This window comes from Rattus norvegicus, chromosome 17, assembly GCF_021556685.1.
Source record: "Rattus norvegicus strain SHRSP/BbbUtx chromosome 17, alternate assembly SHRSP_T2T, whole genome shotgun sequence".
NCBI classification, from domain to species: domain Eukaryota; kingdom Metazoa; phylum Chordata; class Mammalia; order Rodentia; family Muridae; genus Rattus; species Rattus norvegicus.
In genome coordinates, this window is record NC_141550.1 from 1,378,118 (window position 1) to 1,405,328 (window position 27,211).

Below are 27,211 nucleotides of genomic sequence, written 5' to 3' on the forward strand. Positions count from 1 at the left end.
TTCTCCCATTAAATTTCCCCCAGACTTTCTGCACAGTTTAATTGTGTAACAAGATATAATAAGGGAAGTGCCCATAATTCCCTGTCAGTGGTAGGAGGGTGCATTGACTGTTAGCAGTGAAGGACATTGGGATGGGGACTCTGTTTAAGCTCTAAGCATGCCTGTTTAGATTCCAGACATTCCTGTTAAGAGTTATACCTAAGCCTGTACTTGGACAAAGACCAAAAGATTATACATTAGAACCACACACAAAATATTTGGGGATTCTGTCAAGCTAAAAGCTGGCCGGCATCCATGTGGAATGGTGGTACCTGAATGGTACTGAATTTGGAGCAATTAAATGGTAATACCTTGAGTTTATGTGCTTGAGGACAGTGTTAATTAGTATTCATTGTTGCACCTAATAGGAAGAACTTTTTAAAGTCTGAACTTTCCCAAGGAATAAAACGCCCAGCTTGGAAGTTTTCAGTCTTGTGGCTGCCAATATTCTTAGAAGACAGTCTCTAGCAACACGAACACTTATATATGAAACCTCTTGTATGACTTGATACTATATAGCTAGAGGAGTTCTGGTAGCTGTGGGGCAAACAAGCCTTGTATAGCACTCTGAAGACACAAAACTGCCATGATGTCCACTTAAAGATGGATTAGCAAGCACCCATTCCTTCTGGATGTGATCAGAAAGATCATGGAAGAATTCTTTGTGCAGATAATGCTGATGGCCTCCCATGTGCGCAGCAACATATAGAGAGGAGCTCACACAATGAAGAGAGAATTTAAGATTGAAATAACTAGTCAAGGGGATGCTAAGCAACTGGAAATAAACCCAGAGCTCAGCATCATTAAGAGAGGATGCTCACCCTGGGACATTGGACAGATCCGCACCCTGTGCACTGCATTATCTTTATTATACAGATGCCATTGTCTACCCCAAACTACGACATAACTATTTTGGAGGACGAGTAGCAGGTATGTGAGAGAGAAGCCACCTCAGTTGGGAAATCATCTTTATATCCACCAAGATGTGGATGCATTTCTGTGATACAGTCCTCCAGCTAGATTTTGTCATTTCAGGTCAAGGGAAGGGGACTGTGTCAGAGAAGCTTGTGTATCTTCCAGACAGAATATGTCCAGAGGTGGGAAAGCTATTGGGACAGATACACCAAGCTATAGGGAGGCTAAAAAGTGTGCATCTGGGTGTTGGTCATGTGCCATTAAGATACTGGAGTCCCACTACTAAGGATAAAAATGAGTGCCAATACTTAACCAGCAGTCTGAAAAATGAAACTTGGCAGAATTATTTGGTTCTTTCAACACAGTGCACATATAATATAAATTTTAAAATTAATATATAACACAAGGTCCTAAAAGATCGTGTCTTGAAATTTTGAATATACTATCAAAACCCAGGGTCCTGAACCAGAATATGACTGTCATCAAGAAAGATACTGCAAACGGAATGCAGCATAGTGGGCCAATGCCTGTCGGTTCCACAGCATGTGTCACATGATTTCAGGATTCTTGCAGTGACTCTGCAGATGAGGATCTGTGACATGTTCTACAAGGATGCATGAACATCCCTGCAAGCTCAAATTTGTAAAGTGATTCCAGAAATATATGTCACTGTACCTATTGTACATGATTCAGCTAGCTCTCCCTGGATCTCTGGTACTTTAGATTCCTTTTAGGAGAAATTCAATGGGAGATCTCAAGAGGACAGTAAAGGAGCTGGGGGAAGTTAAGGATTGTGTTGAAGTGCATGTATGCTTTACCTGTGCTACTTTGTAAGTTGTATTTTTATTTAAGGAGGCTTTGAAGTAGCTGCTGGAGACCTGAAAACTAGCAAAATGAATGAGAACTCTCTGGTTTTTTACTTTCATTGATATTTTGTTGTACTGCAGTGGTTTTCAACCTGTGGATCATAACCCTTTCTGGTGTTGAATGATCCTTTCAAAAGGGTTGCCTAAAACCATCAGAAAACACAGATATTTACAATAATTTATAACAGTAGCAAAAATATAGTTATGAAGTAGCAATGAAAATAATTTTATAGTTGGGGGGTTCCACAACAGGAGGAACTGCTGTATTGAAGGAAGCTTAAGAACCTCGGTCGCACTGAGTCATTAGCTGTTGACCACCTCTGTCCTAGCCACATCTCTGCAGTTGTGGTAACACCATAACCAACAGCTTTCTGAGGAGAAAAGGGTTTATTCCAGCTTTCACATCTTAGATCATCTTCAAGGGAGGCCAAGGCAGGAGCCACAGAGGAGCATTACCTTCTGGCTTTCTATAAGGCTCACATTCACTAACTTTCTTATATATACATCATGCCCAACTACCTAGGGATGGTACTGCCTCCAGTGGGCCGGGCCTACTGTACTATATCCATTAGCAATCAAGAAAATGCTGCTCTTCACAGACCTGCCCATATGGTCATCTAAAAGAGGCAATTATTTAATTAATATTCCTCTTCCTAGGTGTATTGATAACTGAGATTAGTCATCACAGGATTTTAACAAGGCAGCTGAGCTTCAGCAGGGACTAAAGTGGGCATTTCCAGTGGCTCCATTTCCATCTCTAATATCCCGGGTTTATTGGATTCCATAGATAGTACAGTAGTCATTTTTCACCTAAGGAATTGATAGTACTAATGTGTGTGGTTGGCTAACAGGATCTCCACTGTCATCACTTCCCTTAATCTGGTAAACCCAGCTGAACACCTCCAGAGTGATGCCCAATGCAAGGGAAGAATTCCTCCCTGGGGTCCCCACCCAATAAAGAGCAAGCTTAGACCATATCTTTAAACATTTCCAAGTTAAAAGTTTGTTGTGACTTCAAAATGAGTATTTCCTGCAAAGTGTCAGAGCATCCAGGAAGACCACTGGATGGAGAGAAAAGGCCACCTGACTTTTTTTGTGCTTGCTGTGAAAAAGTTATTTGTGAAAATGTAGAAGAATTTGGGCTGAGACTTTTTCATTTAAACCTAGGTCCTGGTAGCAAGGTTATGTATGTGGGAAAGGGGACACAGGCAGCCACCTATCCCTAATTGCTAGAAGCTGCAAATATTTTTCTACAGATCCTGAAATTATCCCAGGAAGGTTCAGAAAATGAATGAAGCCTCGACTTATTGCTATTTAAATTTTTCAACAATTAATGAAATATAACATTGCTTTAAACACAATTATCAACACATTGACTTATTGTAATAATTACTAATAAAAATAAACCACCCTAAAATCAAAATCCAGCATGAGATATGATACTGATAGAGTATTAAACCTATCCTGGTTACTCGGAACACCTTGCGTTTTCATGGAGTCTATGACTGGAGCTTTAATAAGCTGTGGCTTAGATTAATGGTCTTGTAGATCCACAAGCTTAACTCCTAAGTGTGAACATCTAGAAGATTCTAATTTGAGAATAGACAGAAAAGCAAACACAGTGTCTTACCATGGTTGATGGGATCAAAGGAGCAGCAGCTTGAGCAATATAGTTAGACAAAATTATGCTATCTAAATATGAAAAGACTATGGGAGATGAAGAAAAACCACTAGAACAGAGTGAGTTCCAGGAGAGCCAAGGCTACACAGGACTTATTTTCTAAGTGGTTTAAGAGCATCTGGCCCCCTTCCTTGGGAAAACAATCTTCTTGTTGCTGAATCAACAAAGGCATTATTGGCTCTACTCTGGACTTGCTCCCTCAACCCAGTTTGACTTCTTTTTTTTTTTTCTTTCTTTCTTTTTTTCAGAGCTGGGGACCAAACCCAGGGCCTTGTGCTTGCTAGGCAAGCGCTCTACCACTGAGCTTAATCCCCAACCCCCCCAGTTTGACTTCTAAACACCACAGTTAGCCTGCTCTATGAGTGCCCAGTCCCTTCCCCTTCTGCAATCCATGCCAAAGCCATGTTGAGATACAGACTGCCTCACAGCTGTGGGGCTGGAGGGTAGCAGGTGAAGGAGGGAAACTAGAGGTCTCTCTCTCTGTCTTCCATGATGTGCTATTTCAAGGCAGAAACAAGTCTTACAGCTTTCCAAAGGAGTGAACATGGGATAGATGTCAGGGCTGCAGGAAATAGGAGGATCCATGTCAAAAGACAGTTTAATAAAAAGGCAGAAATCAGTCTGTTTTGAAAGGAAACTAAACATGTCTCTACACACACCCTAAAGAAGGAAAATAGGGGGGGTGGGTCTTTATAACTCAGTGAAAGAATGAAAATTAAAGTCAAAATTGAAAGTTTAAGAGTACAAATTATCTCTTAGTTTGCTTGTGTGTGTGTGTGTGTGTGTGTGTGTGTGTGTGTGTGTGTGTGTGTGTGTGTAGACCAGAGGTCGATGTTAGGAATCTTCCTTTATCAAACTTTGCCTTACTGCCATTTTGCTTGTTTGTGTCTTTGTTTTAATATTTATTTTATTTTCGTTGTGTGTATATGTGTGTCCATGTGAGTGCAGGTATGTAACATTAGTGAAAAGAGCTGAGCTTGGGTCCTCTTCAAGAGCAGCAATTGATCTTGAGCCACCTCTCCAACCTCTCCACCTTATTTGTTTTATAGACAGGGGCTCTCTGTATAGCCAGCCCTGGCTGTCCTGGAACTCAGGATGTAGACCAGGTTGGTGTTGAACTCACAGATTCTGCCTCTGCCTCCTAAGAGCTGGAATTAAAGGTGTGGGCCTCCTTTGCTTTACTTTTGGGGACAGGATATCTCATTGATTAGGCTGCACTGACTGGCTGCCTGTCTTTGCCTCCTGGCTGTGGGATGCAGGCACAGGCTACTACAATGGGTTTTATGTGGGGATAGGACACATGCCCTCATGCTTGTGTGGGTTTACTGTGATGGGCCATTTCCTTAGCCCCCAGTTTGTAGTTTTAAAGATGCTTATCATCCCCAGCAGAAGACCAACAATGTTACCTAAACTGGACCCCTGGGAGCTCCCAGAGTCAAAGCCACCAACCAAAGAGCATAAATGGGCAAGTCCAAGGCCCAGCACATATGTAGCAGAGGACTGTCGTGTCTGACCTCAGTGGGAGAGGATGCACCTAATCCTGTAGAGATTTATGCCGCAAGGTGGGGGGACACCCAATGGGGGATGCCCTCTCAGAGGCAAAGTAAAAGGGGATTTAGGGGGAAGAACCCTGTGCAAGGGGGGTGGGACCCAGAGGGTGGGCACCATTTTGGGTATAAATAAATAAAACAATTAATTTTTTTAAAAAAGAAAATTTAAAAAATGCTTATCTAGAGTGAGATCATATGCAGGAACAATGAATACCCATGCTGACAACAATCTTTCCTGAGCCAGGAGATTCGGAGTAAAATGTGGTCAGAAAGAGACATTCCCTTGGAAATTATTTTTCTTGTGAAGCTGGAGTTGTACTGAGAGAGACTGTTTATATTCGAGGATATTTGACAAAGGGTCATGGAAGGCACTCAATCTTGAAGTCTCCAAATTCAGAACACATAACTTATAACACATCAACATAACAATAAACACATCAACTGCCAGGACTTTTGAAGAAGTACAAGTCAGTTCAAGCAAGTTCTCTCTATTCAGGATGTAGCCTCCCAGCATCCTGTCCCAGGTGGATAAGGTCCAGATGGAATACTACTAAGCTTATCACAAACCAAAACAGACAGTGAGATTAAATCCTAAACACACTTCAAGCACATCTCAACCAGAGCGAACAATTCAACTAGTAAGACTGAACAAAACCGGGGTTGGGGATTTAGCTCAGTGGTAGAGTGCTTGCCTAGCAAGCGCAAGGCCCTGGGTTTGGTCCCAGCTCCGAAAAAAAGAAAAAAAAAAAAAAAAAAGACTGAACAAAACCTCAGGAGATTGGTTCTAGTGAGACTCACAAGAATGCAGAGAGAAGGGAGCAGAAGGCAGAACATTCATGCTCTGAAGTGAGTGTGAATTCTGATGTCATGGGGTAAGCCTTCAGCTGGCACTGCCAGGAGTGAATTCAAGGTCAAATTCAAAGTCACAAACTTTCAAACATGGGTATTTCTACAAAGGATCTTTAGAATCGTTTCCTGAAGCTGTCTCCCATCAAATCATCCTCAGAAAACACAGCAATACTTGGCACAAACTCCTGAGACAACTTTAGTAAACAGGATGCTCGTAAATGTCTCAGAATTCAGAAAGTACACAGACCCAGAGCTCTTGGCCTTGTGAAAGCCTGGTGTTCCTATCCAAAGCAACCTTCACAGCCTCTTTTTCTCCTGCCACTAGACACTAAAACTCGTTATAAATTATACATGAAGCCTGGCACACTTCTCACTGAATAGTTATACCAACAAGCCACAGGAACGTGCCCTGAGATTACAAGCACATATACTGTTCTAACCTTTTACATGGGTGCTAGGAATTAAACTCAAGACTTCATGTTTGCATGTCAAATACACACACACACACACACACACACACACACACACACACACACACACAGTCAGTGGGTAAAGTGTTTGCTGTATAGACAGGAGTAGCTAAATTCGGACCTCCAATACCCAGATAAAAGCAAGGTATTGTCGTGCATGGTAATAGTCCTAGCCCTGGGAAGAAGAGACAGATGGATCTCAGGGCCCACTGGCCAGCTAGCATAGCTAATCTGAGAGATGCTGCCTCAAAGACTAAGGTGGAGGTGACTGAGGAGGACACTTAGCACCAAGCTCTGGCTTCCACATGCACATGTATGGGTGTGCTCATCAGTACCACATGTCCACACAAAGCCTAGATTCTAACTTTTCATATCATCGCATCTCACGTCTGAACAGCTTTCTGCACCTAAATGCACTGGATTCTAGACCCAGCCCATCTCACATATCAAATCAAAAGATGCAGTAACATCTTTCCTGTTAGTCTGGAAGAGCTTGAGATTTACCATTTTTAAGTTATTTTCATAAAACATACTCTAAAATCTACCCTCTTAGTTTTTTGGTAAGAATTATACAACTCCACCCTCCTCCTCTTCTTCCTCCTCCTCCTCTTTCTCTTCCTCCTCCTCCTTGTTTCTTTGTTTTTATTTTGTTTTTCAAGACATGGTCTTTCTGTGTAGCCCTAGCTGTCCTGGAACTCCCTCTGTTCCAGGCTGGGATTAAAGGCATGCACCATCACCACCACCTGGCTCATAATTGCAAATTCTAAAAATACCATTCACCAATGTCCCTTTCCTGTGTTGAACTATAAAAGACACATATATGCCCTGGAACCTACCAGAAGACACTGTAACATGAAGGGTGATGGTCTGTTTCCTCGTTTGCTAATTCACCTTCAAGAAACACTTTCATTCATACACAGACACATGCCACTCATACATCCCCACATGCACGTATGATCTTTAAATTTTCATCCTTCTGGCTAGTTCTGAGGAATCTCCTGTGCTAATGCACAGAGCCCAACCTCATTCTTCTTTGATAGTTATATAGCATTTGGTTCTTTTGCATGTATACCTCTATTTCCATCCATATGTGCACCTCCAATATATGCACAGTTACATTGCATTGTCTTTAATCATTTTCAGGTAAGTACTTTCCATGCCCCAACTAAAAAGCAGGGCTGACTAAAGACCCTTTTACAGCTTGGCTGGGTTTTTTTTTTCTTTCCAAATATATTAGTCAAGAAGAAATCCTACAAAGTAGGATTTCTATTAAAAACCATTTTTTCCAACTTATTCTAATCTCTTATGTAGACAAGGTAAAAGGTTCCTGATTTGGATGAAGAAGTTTCAGAAAACATGAGTGACACCCAGTGTTCTGGCTCAGATACCTTGCTCAGATTCAAGATTGAAACCTGCACCTGCAGGGGATCCACAGCAATGTCTTCTCAGGCCAGGATAAAACAAAACAAACCACACATAGGGTGGTACTAGCCGCACACTGGGCTGGAAGAGTTCCTTAAGAAATAGCTTTGGGACTGGGGATGGGGATCTGTGGGTAAGAGTGTTTTCTGTGAAAGCAAGAGGGCCTAAGTTCAAATCCCCAGCACCCACAAACAGCCAAACTTAACCATGAGTACCTGTAACTGCAACTTAGAGGTTGGGGTAGGAGTTGGGGGCAGCTGGACTCAAGAAGTTCGTTGGCCAGGCAGGCTAACAATACAGTGAAGAGCCTCAGATACAGTGAGAGACCATGTCTCAAAAACTAAGACAAAAAACAAGAGAGGAATACAACTGGCATCCTCTATATACACATGCATGTACACCACACCAAGAGAAGAAAAGGAATTCCAGCACTCAGAGATTGATAGCTGCTCAGATCTTTGTGATGAGGTCACTGTTGATGGAGCTATTAGCTTCTCTGAGCACACAAATGCCATCACAAGAAAATTTCTGGCCTGTCTCTTTCTCAAGAAAGACTTATATGACACTGTGGAGTCTGGACCTCAAGTGGAATCACTAAAAAAAATTCTCTGGATGGAATAACTCCCCCTTGAATATCACCAAAGTGGTTTCTAGACCATGTGCAACCTTACCAGACCTCAGTGTTGTGAATTAGCAGCCAATTTTTACAATTCTGCTTTCATGCAAAGTGTTTGTTCTGTTGGGAAATTCGACTTCCTTTGTCAGAATTTTCAGTCAGACTGAACCCTCTTCCCATCTGTGCCACACGATGCCATCAATTGATGCAATGAGTCACCAGGAATGGGGAGATGTTAAGGAGGCCTTACAAAGAAGAGAATGACTGATCTGAGTTTGAATAGATATTAGTGATTTTAGGAAAAACAACTCATGGCCATTCTTCTGGAACTTGTCCTGAATGCCAGCTGCACCACAAATTGTGGTGGTACTCACCTATAATCCCAACAACCTAAGAGACTAAGGCAGGAGGACTGCTGTGTGTTTGATGTTGATCTAGGCCACAGTATGGGGTTTCAGAAGTGAATGGGCAAAAGACTTGGACACACCTGGATGTTAAATGTTTTCAATATAGAAAAAGTTTTAAGTTGTCTTGCAGGAGAAGCCTTCCAAGTCCACTCGTAGATGGCTTACCACCATATTTTCAATAGCAGGCATGCTGGGCATGAGAATGCAGGGCTGTGACCCAGTACTTAGGAAGCTGAAGTAGAGAGGTCTCAAGTTCAAGGCCAAGCTGTGGTGTAAAGACCCCATGTTGAAAAGCCAGAGATCAGTGCTGGAGGTCAGGGACATGGTACATGCTTGTGTAAGCCACTTTCACTTAGAACCACTCAACACTTTATATTCCCAAATAACTTCCCACTGTGTGGATTGCTACATCATGTTTGTGTGTTATTTGATGGGCATTGGGGTTGTTCACACCTTTCGGCTATTTTATTTTAAGATTTTTTTAAAATTATATGTCTTCGTGTGTGCCTGCTTGAGTTTGTGTGCACCATGTGTATGCAGTCCAGAAGAGGGCATCAGATTTCCTGGAGGTGAAGTTACAGGTGCTTGTGAGCCTCCCAGTATGGGTGCTAGGAACTGAAGCTGGGTCATCTGTGAGAGCAGCAAATGCCTTAACTGCTGAGCCATTCCTTCAGCCCCTCTTTGGCTATTTTAGATACTGGGGCTATGAAAATTTTTGAGAAAGGTTTTATACACAAATATGCTCTCACTTCTTTTAGGTAAACAATAAAGGAATGTGCTAAGTGAACTTAAAATTTTACAGTTGGGCTAACTCTTACAGTTGGAGTTTTTAGTATCTGGGATAGATCCCAAGGCTTCATATACACTGGATAAGTATTCCACTGATGAGCTACAGCCATCTATTCTGAGTTAACGTTTGATCTGACATAATGTGAACCACCATGTTTTTACTGTATCTAAGACTCCAGGGTACCTCACTGAGTGGCCCTGGCATTCTGGTTGAAGGGAGCTGGTCCTGGATGTTTGGATTCATTTCTAGACTCTCAATTCTGGTCGATCCATCTACACATCTGCCTTTGTGCTAGACCTATACCACCATGGTTGCTCTAGATCGGTGCTTTCTGACATTGGTTGTGGGGGAAGAAGCATGCTCCAGCTTTGTTCTTTTCAGGATTTCTCCAGCTGTTCTAAGCCTCTTCTGTGTCTACATGAACTTTAGGATCAGTCTGTTCAACAAAGGAGCTAACCACAACACCAATAGATACTTCCAAATCATGCTGGGAAGTAATTACCATTTTACCACTGTGTGGTGTTTCCCTATCCATGAGCATGTGCTGCCATCCAGTGATTTAAACATTTAAAAATTTTAAGAATTGCATTATGTATATGAGTGTTTTGTCTACACATGTGCACCACATGCATGCAAATCCCAAGGAGACCAGAAGAGGGGGTCAGATTTCATGGAAATAGAGTTACAGACAGTTGTGACCCAACGTGTGGCTGGGAATCAAATCTGGGTCCTGTGTAAGCACAACCAGTGCTTTAATCTGTGAAACATCTCTCTAGACCCTGAAATCATTTTTAGTTTAAGTTTTCTGTAAGCATATTTTGCGGTTTTCAGAGTATAAATTTTAGTTTTTGTTAAATCCATCCCTAATGAGTAAATGGAACTCGTAAAAGGGAACTCCCCTCTTAATTTCTTTTTCTAAGTAGTGTTGGAAGGAGACACCCTGTGTCCACCTCTGGCTTCCATCTGCACTAACACATGTCCACCCACATAGAAGCATGCTTACACACACGCAAAAAAGAAAACACTACGCTAAATGAAATAAGCCAAACACAAACACCAGGTGATTCTACCTACTGAACATTCTAGAATCAGCAAATGTATAGAGAGAGCATTAGGGCCTAACAATGTCCAGGGTAGGATGGAATGCTTAATGGGTAGGCAGTATACTTTGGGTGGAGAGAAAGGTTTGACAAAAGAAGTAGTAAAGACTGCATAATAGCTTAAATATAATTACTGCCAATTATACACACAGAATGGCTAGGGAGAAAATTTATGCTTAAGCACTTTATTACAGCAAAGCTTAAAGAGCACTAAAAATAAAAGAAGAAGAAAAAGAAGAAAACTTTAACAGTGGGAGGTCAGACTGCTGTGAAGAAATTACCTGAAACAATCAATTTGATTTTAGCTTTGATTGGGAGGATTCAGTTCATGGTATTTTAACTTCATTGTGCTTAGAATTGTGGGTATGCAGTTCATCATGGTGGGTACATCGTGGAGGGACAGTAGTTTCTGAAGGGGAACACGTGGAGGAGAAAGGCCGTGCCACTTACCTCCTGAAGGCCAGGAAACAGAAGAACAACTGAGTGCAGGTCGTCAGGTTTGGCAGTAGGCATTTTTCTTGCGGGGCCATCTCACAGGCCCCAGGACATATTCAAATAAATAACTAGAGCATTGTTTTAAACCCCGCAGTTACTGACCATGTGTGCTTTAATTTTTATCTTTTTGCAACTCTCTTTTCACTGGGCTCGCTTTCCTTGGACGTGCTTGTTTTCACTGGCCCACCAGCAGCACATTGTTGCAGTCTCATAAGCATGCGGAATTGCTGTCGTGGGTTAGCAAGCTCCATCTGTGAGTAAGGAGACCCACGGTATTCTCTCATGAGTCACTACAGTATGGTTGCCAAAACCAATCAAACCAGTGCCAAATTTGAGAAGTCACCAGAGGACTTTCAGCAATTTACAGGGTTTTTACGGGGAAAGGAAAATGGGGTGGGGAGAAGGTATATTTGCATAATTTTCTTCTTTTTTTCTCATCTGCTGTGACTTTCAGAAATTATGATCATCATTGGGCTGAAGAAATGGCTCTACAGGTGTACTGTTCTTGCAGAAAACCTAGCTTAGTCCCCAGTACCCATGTCATAATTGCTTAAAATTCCTGCTCCAGGAGACCTCACGCCCACTTCTAAACTCCCCCATCCTCCTCCTGCCCCCTCTAGCTTCCCTTATTAGGTACTTGTTGTCTTTTCCTCAAGCTTTCAATACTGTTTCTTTTCTTTGTCTTTTTAATACTGTTTTTGACACCTTTTTTTTTTTTTTTTTTTTTTTTTTTTTTTTTTTTTTTTTTTTTTTTTTTTTTTGGCTCTCTTACAATGCCTTTCAGAGTTTCTCTAGCTGGGTCTATTTGAAGAGCTTAATTATTCTTGTCTCTAGGTGTCACTTTCACTAAGTTTGCAAACTTTCCATGATTTAAGAGATTTTTCTATCCCTTTATCTCAGTTCTTTCTTATATTCTGTAGATCCTTGACCATCTCCCAAACTTCTTGGGCATTCTGGTAATGTTCATTATTCTTTTTTCTTTATTGATATTTGAATGTAGTATGCTTTTGACGATGTCTTCCACTTGGTTTAATTTCCATTGTTGGACTGAGTCTATTCATATGTAGTTTTTATTTGAATCATAGAGGGGTTGTTTTTTTTTTTTTGCATCAATTTGTTTTCATTTCTTTCCTTTTTGTTTTTCTTTTTTGTTTGTTTGTTTTGCTTTGTTTCTTTGGTTGGCTTTTGAGACAGGGTCTCTCTATGTAGCTTTTTAGCTGGTCTGGTACTTGCTATGTAGACCAAGCTGGACTTGAACTTATAGTGTCTTAGTTAGGGTTTTTATTGCTACAACAAAACACTATCACAAAAAAGCAAGCTGGGGAAAAAAGAGTTTATTTGGCTTAATCTTCCACATTGCTGTTCATCATAGAAGGAAGTCAAGACAGGAACTCACACAGGGCAGGAATCTGGAGGCAGGAGCTGATGCAGGGGTCATGGAAGAGTACTGCTTACTGGCTTGTTCCATACAGCTTGCTTAGCCTGCTGTTTTATAGAACTCAGTACCATCTGGCCAGGATGACCCCACCCAAAATGGGTTGAACTCTCCCAAATCAACCACTAATTCTGATCTTATGAATCATTTTTCAACTGATGCTGCCTCCTCTCAGATGGCTCTAGCTTGGGTCAAATAGACATAAAAACTAGCCAGGACACAGAGATTCTCCTGTCTCAACCTCCAAAGTACAGGGATTGAAGGTATTTACCACCATGATCAGCCATTTTTAAACCTCAAGTTCCTTTCTGAATTTCTCTTCCATGTTGCTGATTTCCCTGTGTGTTCCTGACTTTCTTGTTTGGGTCCTGCATTGATTTTCTGACTTCTATCTTTAGTTTGTTTGAATCTTCTTCTGTACTCAGTGAAGCAAGCCAGATAGAGAAAGAGAACACTGCTGCGATTTCTCTTACACATGAAATCAGTATTTCTAACATTCTTTATAACAAGCTATTCTGTAATATCATGGACAAGAGGAAGGGAAACATCAGGAAGTAAAGAGATTGAATGTTCAGGGAGCGGCAGAAACATTTGGGAGAATTCTGGTGAGTCTGACCACAAGACATTCCTTAGTAAAACTCACAGAGGCAGGGGGTGGAATGCAGGCTACCCATAGCCAAGGGGCTGAGGCACTGGGAGGCATTGGTCAGAGTTACAAAGTTTCAGCTATGAAATTGTCTCCTCTACCACTGCGGTCAAGGGTATTTCCCACTTTCTCTTCTATGAAATTTAGTGTATCCGGATATATGTTGAGGTCCTTGTCTACTTAGACTTGAGTTTTGTGTAGGGTGATAAGTATTTCATCCTTCTACATGTAGACACTCAGTCTAGCACTATTTGTTTAAGATGCTTTCATTTTATTTTTCATTGTATGGTTTCGGCTTCTTTATCAAAAATCATAGGTGTATGGGTTTATTTTGGGGTCTTTGATTCAATTCCATTGATCAACATGCCTTTTTCTGTATCAATACCATGCAGTTTTTATCGGTATTGTTCTGTAGTGCAGCTTGAGGTTAGGGATGATGATTCCTCCTGAAGAGTTTTTATTATTCAGGATTGTTTTGGCTATCCTGGGTTTTTTTTGTTTTTCCATATGAAGTTGAGAATTGCTCTTTCAAGGTCTATAAAAAATCATGTTTGAATTTTGATGGGGATTGTATTGAATCTGTAGGCTATCCCCAAAGCTATTGCCTGTATGTGGGATATGGTCTAATAGCTGTGCCTTGTCTGGCTTCAGTGGGAGAGGAAGTGCATATCCTTGCAGAGACTTGAAGTGCCAGGATATGGGGATATTAGTGGGGGTTGGGGGGGTGCCCACTCAGAGGAGAAGGGGATGGAGGATGGGGAAGGATTGTGGGAGGGGGGTGACTAGAAGGGGGCAGTGAGCAGGATGTAAAATGAATGAGTTTTTTTTAAGTAAAATTAAATTTGACAGAAAAAGGACTGAAAGAGCTTGAAGGGGCTTGAGATCCCATATGAACAACAATGCCAACCAACCAGAGCTTCCAGGGACTAAGCCACTACCCAAAGACTATACATGGACTGACCCTGGGCTCCAACTGCATAGGTAGCAATGAATAGCCTAGTAAGAGCGCCAGTGGAAGGGGAAGCCCTTGGTCCTGCCAAGACTGAACCTCCAGTGAATGGGATTGTTGGGGGGAGGGCAGTAATGGGGGAAGGATGAGTAGGGGAACACCCATATAGAGGGGGAGGGGTTAGGGGGATGTTTGCCTGGAAAGGTAATAACAATTGAAATGTAAATAAGAAATACCCAATTTAATAAAGATGGAGAAAAAATAAAATAAAAATAAATTAAATTTGAAAAAAAGGTTATGTCAAAACACTGATAAAGAACCAGTGACCCCTACACATACACACACACACAAAGTTTCAGCTATGAAAGGTATATAACTTTTGGAGAAGGTAACCACACTTAATACAGTGCTGAATACTTGAGCTAAGATGCTAAGATACTAAGATCTTTATTATCAACACACACACACACACACACACACAAAGAAAATAGCAGTGTGACAGGAGGGACAGAGGGACATATGTGTTGTTTAACTTGGCTGGTGTGATTATTTGAAAGTATGTTGCATATCTAATCACTAAATTATACAGTTAATATGTAAATATATAATATATAATAATAATTTATAAAATAGGTTTTGAAACTCCTTATTTAGAATAAAACATGTATATTTGCTCTTGTTCTATAAAATCTTACCAGAGGATGAGAGGAGGAGGGACAAGAACAGTGAAAGAAAGATGGAAATCTATTGGTTCAGACTGCACATGGGAATATCACAACCCTCGGAGCTGAGAAGCCGATTCAGTACGTGTGTAATGGCCAGGTTAGGCTTCACCCCTTGTGCCAAGGGCATCGGGGGTGCTTCTTCCCACAATTAGGAAGACACACAGATAGCCACTGACAAAAAAAAAAAAATCAAGGATCTTTCTCCTCAAATAAGAGCATTTCACATGCTGACCTGAATTGGCTCTGCTCTTTGTTCTGCAGCAGACAGAAGCCGTTGAAATTCGTTCCTGGCTGAACTGAGGCTCATTATGTAGTGACCTTGCATTGGGACCTTTTGTCCAGCAGCAAAGGCAAAGTGGGCATGCTGGCCAGAGCATTAACTGTCCACCTATCTCTCTATGGAAATCTTTTGAGCATTTTTGGCTCCAGCTAACTCCTGGCAGCAGTTCAAGCCTGGCAGAAGTATATCCACTCACAAGGGCCTGGCTCCAGGGTCTTGTCCCAGACATCCCATGCTGCATTTATTTCACACACAGTAAACCCCACAACTGACTTCAGTAGACCCGGTGCTCATTATCAACCCCTTTTTGTTTTTATTTGAACCAGTTCTCCAAGAATAATATATTCAATTCTCATGAGCATACCATAATCTAAGAACCTAGCTCTTGTAAATGGGGATTCTCCAGTATGGCTAACTCCAAAAGATTTTAGACCTGGCTTCAATGTGCATCTTCAAAGTTCTTCATAGCAGAGGGAAACACCAGGAAATAAAGTGATTGAACATTCAGGAAAAGTTCTGGGAAAGCCTTTGGGAGAGGTCTGTTGTGTGACCACCCAAGACCATTCAGAAGCGATGGTGCTCCTGCGGGATTTCAGCTTTCTCTTGAAGCATTCTCCAGTTTGAAAAGATGCTCTACCGTAAGCTGAGCCCTCATTCTATGTCTGCTGCATTTCTAGGTGCCAGCAACTGACTAAGTAATCTCCTAAGTATACACCCCTCACAAGGAGGGAGAACTGTGAAACGTCAATAACAGTTAATTCAATCGTTGATTACCATTTTGGAAGGACAGTTTGATTTCAATCTAAGAAAACATCATTTCTCTGAGGACGATTTCAATGTTAATGTCTATTTTTATCAAAAGAAAGTATATTTTCCATGAAAACCAAAAGAAAAAAGCTATCCTCTATTGCTCATCTTTATGTTTCAGGACCTAAAATAAATATTTCATAATGAATCTTACTTTAGCCTTATAGCAAGCCAATGGATTAGATATTACGTTATCCTTGTTGAACGGTGAGGAATAATGAGGTACAGTAAGCAGAGAATTTGTAGCTTCCATGGGGGGAGATGTAAAGCATATATGTGAGCAGTGCTTGCGAAAGAGACAGTCTCAAGGCCTGTGAGATGGCTCAGTGTAGAAAAGTACAGCCCTCACAAGCTTTTCTCTTTGCATCCACATGCATGCCCCTCCCATATACAATAAACATATAAGTGTTTTTTCTTTTTAAAAAAGAAATAGTTGTCAGGATGAAGGAAAGGAACCCATGTTGAAACTAGAAACTCTATTGTGGCAGAATCTGAGGGTCAAGCTCTATTTATTATTCTTTGTCTCTCAGTGTAGTAAAATACCATGGTAAAATCATCTTAAGGAATGAAGGGATTTTTTTGGGTCCATATTTAATATTTATCATGGTGAGGAAGTCAAGATAACAAGGTGTTTGAACCAGCTGGTCATTTCCTTTAGGGGAGATCGGTTGGTTACCTGATCAAGGTCATCCCCACAGGCATGCCCAGAGGCTAGCCTAAAGGAAACAGTCCCTTACAGGTGTTCCTGGAGGCTGGTTTGTTAGGTAGTTCCAAATCCTGTGATATTAACTGTCACAGCAAGTTAGAGACCAGGATGGTCACATTATATCTCTCTGGAAGCAGAGAGAGATTGATGGGTTTTTTTTTCTACTGTTAAGTCGGTTCCTACTGCAGCCCAGGGAATGGTGCCACCTCAGTGGTTCTATTTTCCCACCTCTATAATCCCAAACTAGATAATCCTTTCTATGCATGCCTGGAGGCTTGTCTCTTAGTTAATTCTAGGTCCTGTCTAGTTGATAATATTAACCCTCACAAGTCACTCTAGAATAAAGAAGTGAAAGAAAAAGTGACCACAGTGTTTCTGGAGTCCACCCTACTCTTGGATTTCTCATCTGTAAGATAATAAATTTTTCCATAACTTCACATAATATAAATAGAAGTTTTGTATTTACTCAAAGTTCCAAAACCCTCAGAAAGTGATTCTACCTCAGGATCGTCAAGTGGGTTGTCCGAGTTAGGTTTCAACAGTAAGGCAATGCCCAAAAGAGTCTCAGAGCTGAAAAGAGACCAAGTCGAGAGCCCCAGAGTCTTTTATGAGTTGTGAGAAACCTAACAGGCAGGACAGCTTGAGAAATGTGGGGGTCAGAAGTTAGAATTCAGGAATCCCAGATCCCAGACTGAGCTTCTTCAGTCACAAGGCTGTGAACACTCCTACCAGCCTCAACATTCCATGCTGGAGGGAGGCTCCTTAAAGCTTGTGAAGTTCTACATGAGCCAGATGCCCCTGGGGACATCTGTGGCACAGACCACTGAGTGATCCTTGCTATCCTACGTGGGCCTCAGAAACCATCTCAACACAGTCTACACCTGCTAATTGATCAGGGTTGGAAAACTAGTGGGAATTATGTAGTGCTGGAGAAAAAGCACACGGAACTTGGGGCTATGCTTGAAGAAAAACATGGGTTTTCGTGTTGGCTTTTTTTTTTGTTTTGTTTTGTTTATTTATTATTTTTTTTATCGTGTCAGGCCAGGAGAGGGAGAGAGGAAGAGAGAGAGAGAGAGAGAGAGAGAGAGAGAGAGAGAGAGAGAGAGAGAGAGAGAGAGGAAGAAAGAGCGGAAGAGGAGTGAGAGTCGTTGGCTTCTTTTATACAAACAACAGACAAACCTCTTACTCTTCCTTCCACCTTGTTCCCAGGCATCCTGAAATGCACGCACACTCTTTCAACGTGCCTCACCATCCCAGAACTGTCAGTCACACCACTGTTTTTGAGACCTCACAGCAACCAAACAGGAAGCCTACTGGTAGTGTACAGGCTTTCTCCACTTCCTGGTAGTGTACAGGCTTTCTCCACTTCCTGGTAGCTGATCATCTGACTGACAGCCATGTGGTGGGATAAATGGAGGGATTACAGCAGGTAACACAACTTTTTGTTGACTTTTTGCTGATCCACTGGAAATTCAGCTAGGCCTTCGAAAGCTGGTGGATCTTACTTGAGTGTTAGAATTACCCATTCCATAAAGGCCTTTCCCAGCCAGGCATGGTGGCAGAGGCAGGTGGATCTCTGTGATACAAGGCTTGGTCTACAAATCAAGTCCAGCTCAGCCAGGGCTACACAGAGAAAACCTGTCTTGAAAAGAAAAAAAAGAAAGCCATTTCCCATTTGGGGATCACAAACAGGTATCACCACAAGACTCCTAAAAAGGGTTTCTCTGTTTTGTTTCTGTCTTATCCCCCTTTATTCTTGAGAAGACCAGAGAAATAGTTTCAGTCAACCATCTTATTATTGCTAAGGACATCCACGTCTCTGTGACATGTCCTGAGAGGACATCTTGCCTGAGGAGCATCCCAGTATGGAAGGCGGATTCCACCAGGCTTGACTGAACCTATGCTCTTACTCCATGGCAGACAACAAACAAGAAACTCTGCCTCACACAAGATGGAAAGTGAGACCAACAAACACAGGTTGACCTCTGATCTCCAAATGCATGTTTTGGTGCATACCCTCACACAGATATCTACAGCCATATACACACATATTAAATTTTTTTATCTATTTGTTTCTAAAAATGTTTGAGTTAACCTATAAAGAGAAAAGGTTTATTTTGGCTTAGAGCCTGGAGGTTTCAGCCTTGGACCCTGTTGCTTTGAGACCAGAGGAAGGTAGCACATCCTAGTTGGGCATCGAAAAACTGCTTACCTCACAGCCTGCAAACAGAAGAGAAACAGGAAGAGTGTGTGACTCACCATCCCCTCGGAAGGTACACTCCTGGTAAGAACTCAGACTGGTCCCTGCTTCTTAGAGTTTCTGCTTGTCCCAGACCACTGAACACTGAAGCTCTAGCCAAGTCCTAATGATCTCAGGGGTCAACCCTAGACCCAACTCTCACTTCCTGAAGTGAGTTCTGCAAAAAAGTTCCAGGAAGAGTGTCAGCAGGAGTGAGTTCCTCAGACTTCACATGACCTGGAAAGGGTATTAGCAGGGATTCTGATGTAACGCTGTCATCCAATCACTCAAACCTGGAGAGAGAGGTCCATTCCTTTGTGTGATATCCCATGTCACACAAAGGGTCCAGCCCTGAAGACATTTGGTCATCAGCAACCTTTGCTGTCATTATGGAGAAGGGCAGAGGCAGGTATGATAAGTAAGCTCAGCTCGGTGGCTCTATTGTCTATTAGGTATTAGATAGGCATCTCCTGCCTCCATTCTCACTGCCTTCTCGTCATGTTCACAGGGTGGCAGCCACAGCTCCAGACACCATAGTCTTTCATACAGCCTCATGCTATGCAGAAAGTAAACACATTTTTCCTGTGTATGTCTTGTCGTCTCCAGAAGTCACAGAACACCCCATGTGGGTCACCGACCCATAACGCTGAGTCACACACTCTTCTGTATCACCTCTGAACTATGAAGAGTCATACTCTCTCAAACAAAGTTATATTTCTCATAACAAAACTTGAGAAGGAGTACTACGTTTCAGATGTCTGTTGTTTACACATTTTGTGTAAGAGGGGCTGGAGAGAGAGCTCAGCTGCTAAGAGCTTATTCTGCTTGTGGATGGTTTGAATATAGTTTGCCCAGGGAATGGCACTATTAGGAGGTGTGGCCTTGTTGGGGTAGATGTGACCTTGTTGGAGGTCACTTTGCGGGTGGGCTTTGAGACCCTTCTCCTGCCTGGAAGACAGTCATCTCCTGATTGTCTTCAGGACAAGATGTAGAGCTCTCAATTTCTCAGGTGCCATAAGTGCCTGGATACTGCCATGCTTCTGTAATGATGCTTGCCTCAGTTAGGGTTTACTTCTGTGAACAGACACCATGACCAAGACTCTTACAATGACAACATTTAACTGGAGCTGGCTTACAGGTTTGGAAGTTCAGTCTGTTATCATATAGGTAGAAGAATGGCATCGTCTAGGCAGGCACGGTGCAGGAAGAGATGAGGGTTCTACATCTTCATCTGAAGGCTGCTAGGAGAAGACTCACTTCCAGGCAGTTAGGAGGAGGATCTTAAAGCCCATGCCCACAATGACACACCTACTCCAACAAGGCCATACCTCCTAATAGTGCCACTCCCTGGGTCAAGCATATCCAAACCACTACAGTAATAATGGACTGAACCTTAGAACCTGTAAGTCAGCCCCAATTAAATGTGCCCTAGAAGAGATGCCTTGGCCGTGGTGTTTCTTATAGCAATGGAAACCCTTACTAAGACACTGCTCTTACAAAGGACCCGAGTTCAGTTCCCAGCACCAACGGCAGGCAGCTCAGAACTGCTTGTAACTCCAGCACAAGGGGATCAGCCTTCGAGGACACTGCATTCATACACATACATAGACAAGTACACATGCATATGACTTTAAAAATAAAAACAAATCTTTAAAAGAGAAAAAAAAAAGCTTACAAGTTCCCAACACAAAGAAGTGGCTAGTATTTAGTGAGGTGGATATGGTAATTACCTTAATCATTATATATTATATACTTGAATATATTACATATATATCGGAATGTTACAATGTATTAAAATGAGAAAGAGACAGAAAGAAAGCTGAAAGGATCCACTATTTGGAAATTACTGAGTCCACCATGAAAGATTTGTTTCAGGGTTTCTGAAAGCTTATCTCAAGGACTCTGAGGGTTCCCAAAGACACCTGCCAGAGAACCCCTCTGCGATAAGCTTCTTGTGAGACTTGGGTTCAATGAAACACACATTGGGGAATACAAACTCAGGACATTCAGTATTTCCTCCTCTTCATATGACATCCCTTTCAGGCTAGACAGAAACCTTCCCTTCAGCCCTAAGTAAATACGATTTTCATAAATTTCTGCCTTCCTGGTGTTTTTGTAAATCTCTCCTTGTCCAAGTCAAACCTGGATTCAGAATGACAGTTTTTTTCCTACTCTGCCCAAAAAGCTCATACTCATACATTTATCCTCAAATATTTTCAGCCTTCAATGGTTTAAAAAGAAAATAAAAGGCAAGATAAAATCCTGAAATTCCATCAGCTGCTCTGAAAAGCTTTAGCAATTCCATCTACCCCTGGATTCCATAGTCACCCTTAGAATATGTCCCATGTGTTTCTGGTTTCTCTCTAATTACATGTTTAAGCTTCCTTTCTCCCGGGAGCCTGATCATGGCATATACTCAAAAATCACTGCAGTGGCTTCTGTAGCTTGGGCTCAGGGGAAACTGCAGCATCAAGTCTGCAAAATGCTCCCATCCCAGGCACAGTTGTTACAAACTACTACAAGCCACACTTACACATCCTGGTCCAGGAAATGTAGGGCATATTCAGCATGAGCCTTCCACGTTGATGGAGAAACATGGCAGGTCTTCCCACTACTCTTTATCCCTAACCTGATGAGCGAGACCACAAAATATAGGGGGTTGAGCCAGGACTATGGAGCCAGGATCCCCTGACCTGGTCAAATAGCAAATAACTACTATTTGCTGAAGAAGATTGGGCAGGGAGGCATCTCAGGGGGTAACCTGGGTTCCTAGCTCCTTCAGGCTTTTCTCACTACATAATTGCTCAAGTTTACACAACAAGTAATTAAATTAAACATTTTATAATTGTTTTTCACATTTATACAGATTGCAGAAATGTAAATCAACCTCTTAGACATTCTCTCTCTCTCTCTCTCTCTCTCTCTCTCTCTCTCTCTGTACATAAAGCTATGGAATTTTTGAGTTGAAGGGAATATATTATAATCCACTTCTTTCTTTTTTTTACTTAAAAATCAGCTTAAAATTCACATTTAGAGCATTCGTTAAAGGAGAAAGCATTTCTAAAAGGGATAGTTTGGCTTATGTTGATAGAATAGGAGAAGTTGGGCATGGTAGCACATACCTTTAATCCCAGCACTTGGAGGCAGAAGCAAGTGGATCGCTGGGAGTTTGAGGCCAGCCTGGTCTACATAATGAGTTCCAGGACAGTCAGAGCTATGTACACGGGGACCCTCTCTCAAAAATTAAACAAAAACAGGAGGGCACCATTCCCACTTATTAGGAAAATAAGAATATACACACGCAACAGCTTTGAGCATTTGTTCCGTGCTTTGCATATTTTTTTTAAGTTCTTGCAACCAGCATGAAAAGTGAGTGTTACGACTTTATTAATCTGTAACTTAACAAACTCAAGAAACCACAGTTTAAAGGGGTTGATTAGGGAGGTGAAACCTTAAAGGTAGATTCTGTGGCAAACGCAAAGCTGAGAAGCACCTTCATTGCAGCAGGCAAAGGGGTCCTGACCTGGATCCAACCTGGTCACAGAAAAGCTATCACCTCATCACAACTGGTGGCCTTATGAAGGCACAGAACATCCTCCATTTCTTATCACCCATTTTTGTATGACCAGGCTGAGATGTAGAGAGTCCAGCAATCCTTGGGACCTTGTTTGCCCACCTGCAAAGACTTGTGACTAGGGCTACTTGCTCTGCCAGCCATAAGAAGTTTATCTGGTAAAGAGATACTAAGTTATTGCCATTCAAGCAGAGGTACAGGTGAGTTTGACAGACCATGTTAAATGTATCCTTTCACATGTTTTGATATAGAGGAGTCTCCAGTCTTGGCCACAAGATATCTTTAATGCACTTGTGTGTGTGTGTGTGTGTGTGTGTGTGTGTGTGTGTGTGTACCTGTGGTTGCACAAACAAAAGTGTGCGCACACACACACACACACACACACACTCACAAAGGCAACTGGAGGTGATGATGTGAGTGGAAATGTCCTTCAAGTCACTGAGTTTAGACTGGGCTGCCCTAGGGAGTCCTAGGGATTTTCTTTCCTTCTTTCTTTTTCTGCCTCCCAAACTACTTCTTTGTCTGTGGATCCCTCTTTGCCCTTCCTGTCTTCTAAAGTGTCACTCAATGCTTTGCCTGAGATGTAAATGAATCCAAGGACACAAAGGGAAAATGAGACTAGTTACCTGAGGCAGGACGCCACCTGCACTCATTGAGCAATGCTGTTCTCATGTGTCCTGCCAGTTTGTATCAAGGGCATTAAACACGACAACCATCCCCCCAGCTCTCTTATTCTGTGGCCCCTCTGTGTTCTCAAAGTGGTGGGTTCTGAGGAGGACGGGGAAAGGCACCTGCATTCTTGTTGCCATCCATAGTAATTCGGTCCTTTCACTACCAACAGATCAGGGAGAAACAGCAGGGGAAACTGAGCCATCCCAAGTCCTGCTCCTGATAGTGACATATTAAGTACATTATGGATACATAGGATACATATGGATACATAGAACAGAGGTAAGCATTCTTACAAGTCATTATCAACTATCCTAATTATTGTCTATAACCTAGAAGTCAAAACATTCTGATCCACACACAATATTTGTTCCAAATAGGCTATGTGAGCTAAGAATTAGCAAAACTCTCTGCCAAGCATTTGGCTTTGTTTTATTTCCTCTCTGTTGCTGGTTCAATACAGCTGAGTATTAGACTGAAATCTCAGCACAATGACCCTGTATTACACATACTCAAGTATTATGTGTTCATATGACATATATGCATGCTTCAAAGGTAAGATGAAGGAAAGGCGGTGTACAGTGTTGTCATATGGGAATTCAGAGGTGACAAGTTCTCATGACTTCTGCCATTAGATTTATAGCAAGGTAAATATGGCCAGGATGGCTAACTCTCCTATAACACACATTTTACCCATGGTAACAATTAAATGAACACGTGGACATTTATTATGCAAACTACATTTCCCAGACTCCACTGCAGCAAGTATAGTCATGGGACTAAGTTCTGATGAATAAGCTGCAAAAGCAGGTATTGTGTAACTGTTTCCAGACTCTCTAAGAAGTAGCATGCCTTACTTTCTCTGTCATCCTTTCCTCCACTCTGCTTTCTAGAACACAGAAGCCATTGTCTTGGACCATGAGAACAAGGACCACAAGCCCAGGAAGGGGACTGTGGAGCAGTGAATAAAAGGGAGTCAAGAGCTCTGACTGCAAGAGCAGAGCACCTACCTCTCAGAGTTGATGCCTTACCTCCTTTGAGCCACCCTTTTGTTTGCATGGCAGCTTTGGTTTAGCGATTGCTTTTGTGTGCTGCTTCTACCCTTATTACTTTGCTGCATCCATTCAGCATTCACTCTCGTCTCCCTGCCTTGAGGGATGGCCTCCATCACCAACACTAGCTATGGTTGAGCAAGTCTACCCAATGGCAATTCTTCCCATTTCTGTTCTCCACCCAATACTATGCCTTTCACATTCACATTGTCAGCATGGGTCCCATTGGTATGCTTTTGACTGACAGTCTCACTTTAAAGGTGGAGGTAGGCTGGGGGTGGTTTATCTTTTCTTCTTAGTCTCTGAAATGCCAGAATTGTGCCTTTTGCTCTGCAGCACCAGATGCCACCTTAGATGCCCTGATTTGTGACCGTATCTCACTCACTAAGTATCATACCACCACCTTCAGGCCTCTTATGCTTAGCTACATTTAGGTGCCTGCCACATGGTGGTATAACAACTTACAAAAGTATTTTGACCGATACATCTGAACTAGAACCTAGTACCTACTTCATATCCATTCCTTCTGGACATTTCTCTTTGGCTGTATCTTGTTTGTTTTGGGGTAGAGTCTTACCGTGTATCCCTGGCTGGCTTCAGAGTCACAAACTTCTTGCCTTAGTCCCCCAAGTGTTTAATAATAAAATTTGTATTTTATAACTGGTTGCATAGCAACTTACCACCAGTACTACATTTCCCACTGCTCCTTGCTAACTGTACTCATGTGTAAGTTATGGCAGGAATGTGTATCATTTCCAGGTCATGTTCTTTATGTGGATGCATGTGTTTACTGTATGCATGTGCATGCAGATACCTGTGCGTATGTGTGAGCATACACAGAGGTCAAAGAGTCATGTTGTCTTCAGTTGCTCTCTACATTATCTCTTGAGACAAGGTCTCCCACTGAACCTAGCACTCACAGTTGACTGGACTAGCCAGCCAGGTAAGTCCAGGAATCTGCCTGTTGCCACCCAACCCTGCACTGGGGTTTGGCTTTTTTTTTTTTTTTTTTTTTTTTTTGGTTCTTTTTTTTCGGAGCTGGGGACGGAACCCAGGGCCTTGCGCTTCCTAGGTAAGGGCTCTACCACTGAGCTAAATCCCCAGCCCCTGGGGTTTGGCTTTTTAATATGGGTTCTGGGGATTGGAGCTGGCTGAAAGGCCACAGGATCTTTCCTGTTAGCGAAGAGAAGGACTAGAAGGACACAGAGGAGGAGAAACGCCAAGGTGAAGAGCCAGGCTCCCTGATACAAACTGTCACCGTAGACTAGATCACCTACTCAGTCCTGAAGGAGCCTCTGCTGTGTCTCAGCTCCCAGATCTTAAGTCTTTGCTACTTTTTTATGTCCCCTACTCCGTACCATCTGTGACCATGTTTATTACTGAGTCCTAATGCCACTTCACCAACCCCCACTGAACTGCTTTGCTCTGTTACTTCAACCACATCTTGTTTGTGTTCGTTTCCTCGCTGCACTGCCTCTGAGGTTCTCAGCAGAGAGCAGTAGATGGAATCTGGTTTATGCTGCAGGCTCTTCATTTAAGACAACCAAAAGTTATTTAGAAGCTTTGGGGGAAAAGGAACCCTGAATGCATTTTGTAACCCTGGTTACAAAAGGGATTAACAAGGGAAAAACAAACCACTTACCAGCAGTTGTATTTCTTATATACAGGAGGGGCACTCTGAGAGAATGAAGTAAACAGAGCTGGTGTGGAGAGTAAGCTTCAACAAAGCAGGTGTGAGGCCAGGGTAGAATTCTTAGCAACAACCCCCACCCCAACTACCCCCACCCCATTGCCTAAGAAAGAGAGAAGAAAAGAAAAGAACAAAAGGCAGGACCAGTCTTTATGTCTCTCTGGGTGGCAAAAGGGAAGACAAACAGAGGCTAGGAAGTAAAGTTGTTTGCATAGGTTTCTTTACCTCCTCCTAAAGGCCAGCCGGAGTTACAGTGGCTTCACAGGATGACTTTGTTCTTCTGGGGGAGAGAGAGAGAGAGAGAGAGAGAGAGAGAGAGAGAGAGAGAGAGAGAGTGTGTGTGTGAGTGTGTAGGTGGAGGGTGGGAATCGATGGGGACTGGAGGATATATCTTTTGTCTTTGTAAGTTTCTGTCCAGCTGTTAGGCACAGAATTCCCCTATACCCAGTCCATAATTTGCCTTTGGATCAACAATGCTTGTTTAGGAGTGGCTCAAGCTATTTTCTCCTCATAGCAGATACCTGATAAATGCCTTTCGATATGCTGGGTGACCAATACGAGGGATTCTTTGATAGGAATTGTCTCAGAGCAAGGCACACAGTTCTCTTTAAATCACACAAGAATCTTGAGGTGCATATTCTTACTATGATCATTTTGAAGATGAGGAAATGGGGTTCCCAGAAGCCTAGCAATTTGCCCAAACCAATTTATGAGGCAGGGCCAGGCTCAAAGTTCTATCAGTCAGGCTACAGTGCTACTTGGCTCCTTAATCCTTGTGCTTAGTTAAGACCAACCCCTGTGGTTATCTAAGACATTATGTGAAAAACAGGTTGCTGTAGCGTTTGCTAGTCACATGTGTTGCACTGAGATATACCCCAAATGCTAGATCCTGAGGGGCTGATCATTCAATGACCTCCGTTTGCCATCTGAGAACAAGCATCCAGGCTCCCAGGAACACTTGAAACTTCTTAGAAATTACTTTTTAAGGGGCAGTAACTCACATCTGTGCAGCACTTTATGGTGAGTAAAATAGCCTTATAAACATTAGTCCATTGGTTCACGAACTATCCTGTAAAGTAGCAGGGCCTGGAATACTGTCCTTCTCAGTCTCTAGAGGCGTGTGCTAAGAAGTGACTGGCTAGACCCACTCAGGGTCTGTGTCCTGTACATCTCACAGTTTTTAAACTATGTGTATGAACATGTGTGTGCAGGAACCCAAGGACAGAGGATGTCATGTCC

At 42.3% G+C, this 27,211-nt stretch overlaps 2 long non-coding RNA genes across 3 annotated transcripts in view; one reads left to right on the forward strand and one right to left on the reverse strand.

The window, feature by feature from the left end:
• The window catches only part of LOC147999923 (uncharacterized), a 61,747-nt gene extending 42,625 nt beyond the window's left edge, over positions 1 to 19,122 (reverse strand). The window contains exon 1 of one of the 2 annotated variants that reach the window (XR_015641377.1): positions 19,008 to 19,112. This is a non-coding gene — a long non-coding RNA (uncharacterized LOC147999923). Of the gene's footprint in view, positions 1 to 19,007 lie in introns of both variants that reach the window. The other variant, XR_015641378.1, reaches the window with a different exon arrangement.
• On the forward strand, positions 18,859 to 24,942 carry LOC102554174 (uncharacterized). Its single transcript, XR_015641376.1, has 3 exons — positions 18,859 to 19,032; positions 23,403 to 23,512; positions 24,124 to 24,942. It is a non-coding gene; the product is annotated as an uncharacterized LOC102554174 (long non-coding RNA).
• Positions 24,943 to 27,211: the final 2,269 nt, after the last annotated feature.